Source organism: Anomaloglossus baeobatrachus, chromosome 7, assembly GCF_048569485.1.
Source record: "Anomaloglossus baeobatrachus isolate aAnoBae1 chromosome 7, aAnoBae1.hap1, whole genome shotgun sequence".
Classification (NCBI taxonomy): domain Eukaryota; kingdom Metazoa; phylum Chordata; class Amphibia; order Anura; family Aromobatidae; genus Anomaloglossus; species Anomaloglossus baeobatrachus.
In genome coordinates, this window is record NC_134359.1 from 5,405,247 (window position 1) to 5,417,019 (window position 11,773).

Genomic DNA, 11,773 nt, shown 5'->3' on the forward strand with positions numbered 1-11,773 from the left:
GAGCTCCCTGTATACAGAGATACATGATAAGATCCTGTCTGCAGTCACCACTAGGGGGAGCTCCCTGTATACAGAGATACATGATAAGATCCTGCCTGCAGCCACCACTAGGGGGAGCTCCCTGTATACAGAGATACATGATAAGGTCCTGTCTGCAGTCACCACTAGGGGGAGCTCCCTGTATACAGAGATACATGATAAGATCCTGTCTGCAGTCACCACTAGGGGGAGCTCCCTGTATACAGAGATACATGATAAGATCCTGTCTGCAGTCACCACTAGGAGGAGCTCCCTGTATACAGAGATACATGATAAGATCCTGCCTGCAGCCACCACTAGGGGGAGCTCCCTGTATACAGAGATACATGATAAGATCCTGTCTGCAGCCACCACTAGGGGGAGCTCCCTGTATACAGAGATACATGATAAGGTCCTGTCTGCAGTCACCACTAGGGGGAGCTCCCTGTATACAGAGATACATGATAAGATCCTGTCTGCAGCCTCCACTAGGGGGAGCTCCCTGTATACAGAGATACATGATAAGATCCTGTCTGCAGCCACCACTAGGGGGAGCTCCCTGTATACAGAGATACATGATAAGGTCCTGTCTGCAGTCACCACTAGGGGGAGCTCCCTGTATACAGAGACACATGATAAGGTCCTGTCTGCAGCCACCACTAGGGGGAGCTCCCTGTATACAGAGATACATGATAAGATCCTGTCTGCAGCCACCACTAGGGGGAGCTCCCTGTATACAGAGACACATGATAAGATCCTGTCTGCAGCCACCACTAGGGGGAGCTCCCTGTATACAGAGATACATGATAAGATCCTGTCTGCAGCCACCACTAGGGGGAGCTCCCTGTATACAGAGATACATGATAAGATCCTGTCTGCAGACACCACTAGGGGGAGCTCCCTGTATACAGAGATACATGATAACATCCTGTCTGCAGTCACCACTAGGGGGAGCTCCCTGTATACAGAGACACATGATAAGGTCCTGTCTGCAGTCACTATGGACGATCAATCATAGAGGCTTATTCGTGTTACATCTTAGCGTGTAGTACTGACCGTGTGCGGCTCGCCTGCATACTTCTCTCCGCAGCATGTCATGTTGTTGGGGGATTGCGGTCTTTTTGCTTTGGTGTATTGTTTTCATGCTCTTTGCATGGTTCTGTTCTATATACACTTTTTGATTGTACTTTACTGCCACCTTGTGGACTTTTTGAATATTGCATGCTATTTTGTATTGGTGTTGTACTTTATTTGCATTATCCGTGCTGATTTTTGCGCAGTGTCCGTGATCCGGTGTGAGAGACGTCTTGTAATAATTATAATGGAGATCTCAGGAATCTGTTTCCGTGGAGCAAAGACACAACTCGGTTTATAGGTGATAAAGTTTATATAAATCACGGTGATCAGCAGCAAAAGCGAGGAAAGCAGCCGCGCCCATACACAGGGAAATATCACATCAAGCCTTTAAGGAAAGTCTCCTGCAAACCTCACAGGCTTATGGGATTTAGCAACGCAGTGTCTGAAAGAAGCGAGACGCAGAGCGGTATACAATGTCCAGGAAACAAACACAGAGCGGTATACAATGTCCAGGAAACAAACGCAGAGCGGTATACAATGTCCAGGAAACAAACGCAGAGCGGTATACAATGTCCAGGAAACAAACGCAGAGCGGTATACAATGTCCAGGAAACAAACGCAGAGCGGTATACAATGTCCAGGAGACAACCGCAGAGTGGTATACAATGTCCAGGAGACAACCGCAGAGCGGTATACAATGTCCAGGAGACAACCGCAGAGCGGTATACAATGTCCAGGAAACAACCGCAGAGCGGTATACAATGTCCAGGAAACAAACGCAGAGCGGTATACAATGTCCAGGAGACAACCGCAGAGCGGTATACAATGTCCAGAAAACAACCACAGAGCGGTATACAATGTCCAGGAAACAACCGCAGAGCGGTATACAATGTCCAGGAAACAAACGCAGAGCGGTATACAATGTCCAGGAGACAACCGCAGAGCGGTATACAATGTCCAGAAAACAACCACAGAGCGGTATACAATGTCCAGGAGACAACCGCAGAGCGGTATACAATGTCCAGGAAACAACCGCAGAGCGGTATACAATGTCCAGGAGACAACCGCAGAGCGGTATACAATGTCCAGGAGACAACCGCAGAGCGGTATACAATGTCCAGGAAACAACCGCAGAGCGGTATACAATGTCCAGAAAACAACCACAGAGCGGTATACAATGTCCAGGAGACAACCGCAGAGCGGTATACAATGTCCAGGAGACAACCGCAGAGCAGGTAAGTAAGCCAGCTTACGTGGCAGCAGGGCAGGTCAGGCTGGAGCCGCAGCAGCGCAGGGCAGGCTACAGCCAGGGCAGGGCAGGCTACAGCCGCAGCAGGGCAGGGCAGGCTAGAGCCGCAGCAGGGCAGGCTAGAGCCGCAGCAGGGCAGGCTAGAGCCGCAGCAGGGCAGGGCAGGCTAGAGCCGCAGCAGGGCAGGGCAGGCTAGAGCCGCAGCAGGGCAGGCTAGAGCCGCAGCAGGGCAGGCTAGAGCCGCAGCAGGGCAGGGCAGGCTAGAGCCGCAGCAGGGCAGGGCAGGCTAGAGCCGCAGCAGGGCAGGGCAGGCTAGAGCCAGGGCAGGGCAGGCTAGAGCCAGGGCAGGGCAGGCTAGAGCTGCAGCAGGGCAGGGCAGGCTAGAGCCAGGGCAGGGCAGGCTAGAGCCGCAGCAGGGCAGGGCAGGCTAGAGCCGCAGCAGGGCAGGGCAGGCTAGAGCCAGGGCAGGGTAGGCTAGAGCCGCAGCAGGGCAGGGCAGGCTAGAGCCAGGGCAGGCTAGAGCCGCAGCAGGGCCGGCTAGAGCCAGGGCAGGGCAGGGCAGGCTAGAGCCAGGGCAGGGCAGGGCAGGCTAGAGCCAGGGCAGGGCAGGCTAGAGCCGCAGCAGGGCAGGGCAGGCTAGAGCCGCAGCAGGGCAGGGCAGGCTAGAGCCGCAGCAGGGCCGGCTAGAGCCAGGGCAGGGCAGGGCAGGCTAGAGCCAGGGCAGGGCAGGGCAGGCTAGAGCCAGGGCAGGGCAGGCTAGAGCCGCAGCAGGGCAGGGCAGGCTAGAGCCGCAGCAGGGCAGGGCAGGCTAGAGCCGCAGCAGGGCAGGGCAGGCTAGAGCAGCAGCAGGGCAGGGCAGGCTAGAGCAGCAGCAGGGCAGGGCAGGCTAGAGCCGCAGCAGGGCAGGCTAGAGCCAGGGCAGGGCAGGCTAGAGCCAGGGCAGGGCAGGCTAGAGCTAGGGCAGGGCAGGGAAGGCTAGAGACAGGGCAGGGCAGGCTAGAGACAGGGCAGGGCAGGCTAGAGCTAGGGCAGGGCAGGGCAGGGCAGGCCAGGCCTCAGCAGCCGGTGAGCAGAACCTCTGAAGAGCAGCCACAGGAGCGTCACACAGGATTTGCTGCAGTACCCTGAGATGCCACTAGGGGTAGGATCCAGGCAGAACACTCAAGCAGAGGACTGGAGGCTGGACTGGGATTAAAAAGGCAAGAGGACACAGAGCACATGGAGAAGAATGAAGCAGGGGACACCATCTTGGAAAAGGGCAAAAAGCCCAAAAAGGATAAACAGAAAAAAAAACAGTCCTGACACCTCTGTTCTGTTACTTTTGTTTTTTAACGTATGCTAATAAAGTTGTATTTTACGAACCTTTTGTTCTCATTTTCGGCCCTTTACAGGTCACAAGTCTCTTACTTTACTATCGGCTTGTTTAAGGGTTAATTACATTGGAATTAAGCGATACATTCTGAGATATAGGTTACTAATTAATTACGGGTAGGAGTCCATAATTAAAGGGAATATGTCGGCAGGAGTTTGAAATGTGAGCTGAGGACAGCATGCTGCAAGGGTTAAGAAAGAAAAAACAGCAGTGCTTCTCTTATCATTGTGCAGCTATTGTTTACCTAAACTGAAGGGTTTCTTACCCTCCCTCCGGACCTGGGGGGGCGGCACAGGGTGTGTTACCAAGAACACTGATAGGGCTCACTCACACTTGCGCTATTTTGACACAAACGGAATCCGTCACTAATGTAGTACAGTTCATTTATTTACAGTGGAAGCGCGACATCATGTGGACACAAGCGGGTACTGCATGACACACACACGCGCGCCATAGTAACGCGCTTCCACTGTAAATAAATGAACTGTACTCCATTAGTGACGGATTCCGTTTGCGGCAAAATAGCGCAAGTGTGAAACTAGCCATAGACAAACGGGAAACCCAAACTATCTCGCAGCAGCTCACTTTAGTGATCAGACAACTGATAAGGAGGAAAACAAGAGCAGGGAGGAAACAACCAGACGACACAAGGAATTTCACAGCACTCCAAGCAACAAGCGGTAAATTACTGGGTCACAACAGCACACGGACCAGGCATTGGAAAGCTATAGTTGGCAAAGGAAGACAAATTCCTCCATTTTTAAAACACGGGTAGTAGATGTGATAGGTCTACCACAACATGTGACCCTAGAGGTAACCCGCAGGATAGAATAAATTAACTCCTACTAGTCCGATCACTAATCAGCACACAGCTGGTCGACGCCTGAGCCTGTCTGTGCAACTCCGAAGCCCCAGAGAAGGCACAGCGAGGAGTGTCAGAGTCTGCAGTGTGAACAGGGTCAGATGCCGCCATGACACTCAGCGAGTTCAGAGCCAAACACCGCGTGACCGTACATCTCCATCTATGAGGGGCCTGTGCAACTCCGAAGCCCCAGAGAAGGCACAGCGAGGCGTGTCAGAGTCTGCGGTGTGAACGCGGGGAGAACCTGTGGTACGTCTACCACAAGAGGGTAAGGTAAGGGGCCACTGAGCCGGAGGAAAAAATGGCGAGAAGAGTGGAGGAGAGTATAAAGTAGGAGGTGGGGGGAGGACAATCACTGACAGGAGGGGACGACAGTGACCCGGGGATAAAACTGGGGGAGGCGAGGGGGGAGGACAGACAATACAGCAAACAACAGAAGTACAGAGAAATGCACAAAGGGCACGAATGCCAGACGCCTCACCAGCAAGATGGCGGAATTACAAATAATATTAGTGGAAAAAATTCTGATATGGTGGAAATAACAGAGACCCGGCTGGATGGCAGATAACAGAGACCCGGCTGGATGACAGATAACAGAGACCCGGCTGGATGACAGATCACAGAGACCCGGCTGGATGGCAGATAACAGAGACCCGGCTGGATGACAGATAACAGAGACCCGGCTGGATGGCAGATAACAGAGACCCGGCTGGATGACAGATAACAGAGACCCGGCTGGATGACAGATAACAGAGACCCGGCTGGATGGCAGATAACAGAGACCCGGCTGGATGGCAGATAACAGAGACCCGGCTGGATGGCAGATAACAGAGACCCGGCTGGATGACAGATAACAGAGACCCGGCTGGATGACAGATAACAGAGACCCGGCTGGATGACAGATAACAGAGACCCGGCTGGATGGCAGATAACAGAGACCCGGCTGGATGACAGATAACAGAGACCCGGCTGGATGACAGATAACAGAGACCCGGCTGGATGGCAGATAACAGAGACCCGGCTGGATGACAGATCACAGAGACCCGGCTGGATGACAGATAACAGAGACCCGGCTGGATGACAGATAACAGAGACCCGGCTGGATGGCAGATAACAGAGACCCGGCTGGATGACAGATAACAGAGACCCGGCTGGATGACAGATAACAGAGACCCGGCTGGATGACAGATCACAGAGACCCGGGTGGATGACAGATAACAGAGACCCGGCTGGATGGCAGATAACAGAGACCCGGCTGGATGACAGATAACAGAGACCCGGCTGGATGACAGATAACAGAGACCCGGCTGGATGACAGATCACAGAGACCCGGGTGGATGACAGATAACAGAGACCCGGCTGGATGGCAGATAACAGAGACCCGGCTGGATGACAGATCACAGAGACCCGGCTGGATGACAGATCACAGAGACCTGGCTGGATGACAGATAACAGAGACCCGGCTGGATGACAGATAACAGAGACCCGGCTGGATGACAGATAACAGAGACCCGGCTGGATGACAGATAACAGAGACCCGGCTGGATGGCAGATAACAGAGACCCGGCTGGATGACAGATCACAGAGACCCGGCTGGATGACAGATAACAGAGACCCGGCTGGATGACAGATAACAGAGACCTGGCTGGATGACAGATAACAGAGACCCGGCTGGATGACAGATAACAGAGACCTAGCTGGATGACAGATAACAGAGACCCGGCTGGATGACAGATCACAGAGACCCGGCTGGATGGCAGATCACAGAGACCCGGCTGGATGACAGATAACAGAGACCCGGCTGGATGACAGATAACAGAGACCTGGCTGGATGACAGATAACAGAGACCCGGCTGGATGACAGATAACAGAGACCTAGCTGGATGACAGATAACAGAGACCCGGCTGGATGACAGATCACAGAGACCCGGCTGGATGGCAGATCACAGAGACCCGGCTGGATGACAGATAACAGAGACCCGGCTGGATGACAGATAACAGAGACTCGGCTGGATGACAGATAACAGAGACCCGGCTGGATGGCAGATAACAGAGACTCGGCTGGATGACAGATAACAGAGACCCGGCTGGATGGCAGATCACAGAGACCCGGCTGGATGACAGATAACAGAGACCCGGCTGGATGACAGATAACAGAGACCCGGCTGGATGGCAGATAACAGAGACCCGGCTGGATGACAGATAACAGAGACCCGGCTGGATGGCAGATAACAGAGACCCGGCTGGATGACAGATAAGAGACCCGGCTGGATGGCAGATCACAGAGACCCGGCTGGATGACAGATAACAGAGACCCGGCTGGATGACAGATAACAGAGACCCGGCTGGATGGCAGATAACAGAGACCCGGCTGGATGGCAGATAACAGAGACCCGGCTGGATGACAGATAACAGAGACCTGGCTGGATGACAGATAACAGAGACCCGGCTGGATGACAGATAACAGAGACCTAGCTGGATGACAGATAACAGAGACCCGGCTGGATGACAGATCACAGAGACCCGGCTGGATGGCAGATCACAGAGACCCGGCTGGATGACAGATAACAGAGACCCGGCTGGATGACAGATAACAGAGACCTGGCTGGATGACAGATAACAGAGACCCGGCTGGATGACAGATAACAGAGACCTAGCTGGATGACAGATAACAGAGACCCGGCTGGATGACAGATCACAGAGACCCGGCTGGATGGCAGATCACAGAGACCCGGCTGGATGACAGATAACAGAGACCCGGCTGGATGACAGATAACAGAGACTCGGCTGGATGACAGATAACAGAGACCCGGCTGGATGGCAGATAACAGAGACTCGGCTGGATGACAGATAACAGAGACCCGGCTGGATGGCAGATCACAGAGACCCGGCTGGATGACAGATAACAGAGACCCGGCTGGATGACAGATAACAGAGACCCGGCTGGATGGCAGATAACAGAGACCCGGCTGGATGACAGATAACAGAGACCCGGCTGGATGGCAGATAACAGAGACCCGGCTGGATGACAGATAAGAGACCCGGCTGGATGGCAGATCACAGAGACCCGGCTGGATGACAGATAACAGAGACCCGGCTGGATGACAGATAACAGAGACCCGGCTGGATGGCAGATAACAGAGACCCGGCTGGATGGCAGATAACAGAGACCCGGCTGGATGACAGATAACAGAGACCCGGCTGGATGACAGATAACAGAGACACGGCTGGATGGCAGATAACAGAGACCCGGCTGGATGACAGATAACAGAGACCCGGCTGGATGGCAGATAACAGAGACCCGGCTGGATGGCAGATAACAGAGACCCGGCTGGATGGCAGATCACAGAGACCCGGCTGGATGGCAGATAACAGAGACCTGGCTGGATGACAGATAACAGAGACCCGGCTGTGGATGACAGATCACAGAGACCCGGCTGGATGACAGATAACAGAGACCCTGCTGGACGGCAGATAACAGAGACCCGGCTGGATGACAGATAACAGAGACCCGGCTGGATGGCAGATAACAGAGACCCGGCTGGATGACAGATAACAGAGACCCGGCTGGATGACAGATAACAGAGTCCTGGCTGGATGGCAGATAACAGAGACCCGGCTGGATGACAGATCACAGAGACCCGGCTGGATGACAGATAACAGAGACCCGGCTGGATGACAGATAACAGAGACCCGGCTGGATGGCAGATAACAGAGACCCGGCTGGATGACAGATAACAGAGACCCGGCTGGATGACAGATCACAGAGACCCGGCTGGATGACAGATCGCAGAGACCCGGCTGGATGACAGATCACAGAGACCCGGCTGGATGACAGATCACAGAGACCCGGCTGGATGACAGATCACAGAGACCCTGCTGGATGACAGATAACAGAGACCCGGCTGGATGGCAGATAACAGAGACCCGGCTGGATGACAGATCACAGAGACCAGGCTGGAGAACAGATAACAGAGACCCGGCTGGATGACAGATCACAGAGACCCGGCTGGATGACAGATCACAGAGACCCTGCTGGATGACAGATAACAGAGACCCGGCTGGATGGCAGATAACAGAGACCCGGCTGGATGACAGATAACAGAGACCCGGCTGGATGGCAGATAACAGAGACCCGGCTGGATGACAGATAACAGAGACCCGGCTGGATGACAGATAACAGAGACCCGGCTGGATGACAGATAACAGAGACCCGGCTGGATGACAGATAACAGAGACCCGGCTGGATGGCAGATAACAGAGACCCGGCTGGATGGCAGATAACAGAGACCGGGCTGGATGACAGATAACAGAGACCTGGCTGGACGGCAGATCACAGAGACCCGGCTGGACGGCAGATAACAGAGACCAGGCTGGATGGCAGATAACAGAGACCCGGCTGGATGACAGATAACAGAGACCCGGCTGGATGGCAGATAACAGAGACCCGGCTGGATGGCAGATAACAGAGACCAGGCTGGATGACAGATCACAGAGACCCGGGTGGATGACAGATAACAGAGACCCGGCTGGATGGCAGATAACAGAGACCCGGCTGGATGACAGATAACAGAGACCCGGCTGGATGACAGATCACAGAGACCCGGGTGGATGACAGATAACAGAGACCCGGCTGGATGGCAGATAACAGAGACCCGGCTGGATGACAGATAACAGAGACCCGGCTGGATGACAGATAACAGAGACCCGGCTGGATGACAGATAACAGAGACCCGGCTGGATGGCAGATCACAGAGACCCGGGTGGATGACAGATAACAGAGACCCGGCTGGATGACAGATAACAGAGACTCGGCTGGATGGCAGATAACAGAGACCCGGCTGGATGGCAGATAACAGAGACCCGGCTGGATGACAGATAACAGAGACCCGGCTGGATGACAGATAACAGAGACCCGGCTGGATAGCAGATAACAGAGACCCGGCTGGATGGCAGATAACAGAGACCCGGCTGGATGGCAGATAACAGAGACCCGGCTGGATGACAGATAACAGAGACCCGGCTGGATGGCAGATAACAGAGACCCGGCTGGATGGCAGATCACAGAGACCCGGCTGGATGGCAGATAACAGAGACTCGGCTGGATGACAGATAACAGAGACCCGGCTGGATGGCAGATCACAGAGACCCGGCTGGATGACAGATAACAGAGACCCGGCTGGATGACAGATCACAGAGACCCGGCTGGATGACAGATCACAGAGACCCGGCTGGATGACAGATCACAGAGACCCGGCTGGATGACAGATCACAGAGACCCGGCTGGATGACAGATCACAGAGACCCTGCTGGATGACAGATAACAGAGACCCGGCTGGATGGCAGATAACAGAGACCCGGCTGGATGACAGATCACAGAGACCCGGCTGGAGGACAGATAACAGAGACCCGGCTGGATGACAGATCACAGAGACCCGGCTGGATGACAGATAACAGAGACCCGGCTGGATGACAGATAACAGAGACCCGGCTGGATGACAGATAACAGAGACCCGGCTGGATGGCAGATAACAGAGACCCGGCTGGATGGCAGATAACAGAGACCCGGCTGGATGGCAGATAACAGAGACCCGGCTGGATGACAGATAACAGAGACCTGGCTGGACGGCAGATCACAGAGACCCGGCTGGATGGCAGATAACAGAGACCAGGCTGGATGACAGATAACAGAGACCCGGCTGGATGGCAGATAACAGAGACCCGGCTGGATGACAGATAACAGAGACCCGGCTGGATGGCAGATAACAGAGACCCGGCTGGATGGCAGATAACAGAGACCAGGCTGGATGACAGATCACAGAGACCCGGGTGGATGACAGATAACAGAGACCCGGCTGGATGGCAGATAACAGAGACCCGGCTGGATGACAGATAACAGAGACCCGGCTGGATGACAGATCACAGAGACCCGGGTGGATGACAGATAACAGAGACCCGGCTGGATGGCATATAACAGAGACCCGGCTGGATGACAGATCACAGAGACCCGGCTGGATGACAGATAACAGAGACCCGGCTGGATGACAGATCACAGAGACCAGGCTGGATGACAGATCACAGAGACCCGGGTGGATGACAGATAACAGAGACCCGGCTGGATGGCAGATAACAGAGACCCGGCTGGATGACAGATCACAGAGACCCGGCTGGAGGACAGATAACAGAGACCCGGCTGGATGACAGATCACAGAGACCCGGCTGGATGACAGATAACAGAGACCCGGCTGGATGACAGATAACAGAGACCCGGCTGGATGACAGATAACAGAGACCCGGCTGGATGGCAGATAACAGAGACCCGGCTGGATGGCAGATAACAGAGACCCGGCTGGATGGCAGATAACAGAGACCCGGCTGGATGACAGATAACAGAGACCTGGCTGGATGACAGATCACAGAGACCCGGCTGGATGGCAGATAACAGAGACCAGGCTGGATGACAGATAACAGAGACCCGGCTGGATGGCAGATAACAGAGACCCGGCTGGATGACAGATAACAGAGACCCGGCTGGATGGCAGATAACAGAGACCCGGCTGGATGGCAGATAACAGAGACCAGGCTGGATGACAGATCACAGAGACCCGGGTGGATGACAGATAACAGAGACCCGGCTGGATGGCAGATAACAGAGACCCGGCTGGATGACAGATAACAGAGACCCGGCTGGATGACAGATCACAGAGACCCGGGTGGATGACAGATAACAGAGACCCGGCTGGATGGCATATAACAGAGACCCGGCTGGATGACAGATCACAGAGACCCGGCTGGATGACAGATAACAGAGACCTGGCTGGATGACAGATCACAGAGACCAGGCTGGATGACAGATCACAGAGACCCGGGTGGATGACAGATAACAGAGACCCGGCTGGATGGCAGATAACAGAGACCCGGCTGGATGACAGATAACAGAGACCCGGCTGGATGACAGATCACAGAGACCCGGGTGGATGACAGATAACAGAGACCCGGCTGGATGGCAGATAACAGAGACCTGGCTGGATGGCAGATAACAGAGACCCGGCTGGATGACAGATCACAGAGACCCGGCTGGATGACAGATAACAGAGACCCGGCTGGATGGCAGATAACAGAGACCCGGCTGGATGGCAGATCACAGAGACCCGGCTGGATGGCAGATAACAGAGACCAGGCTGGATGACAGATA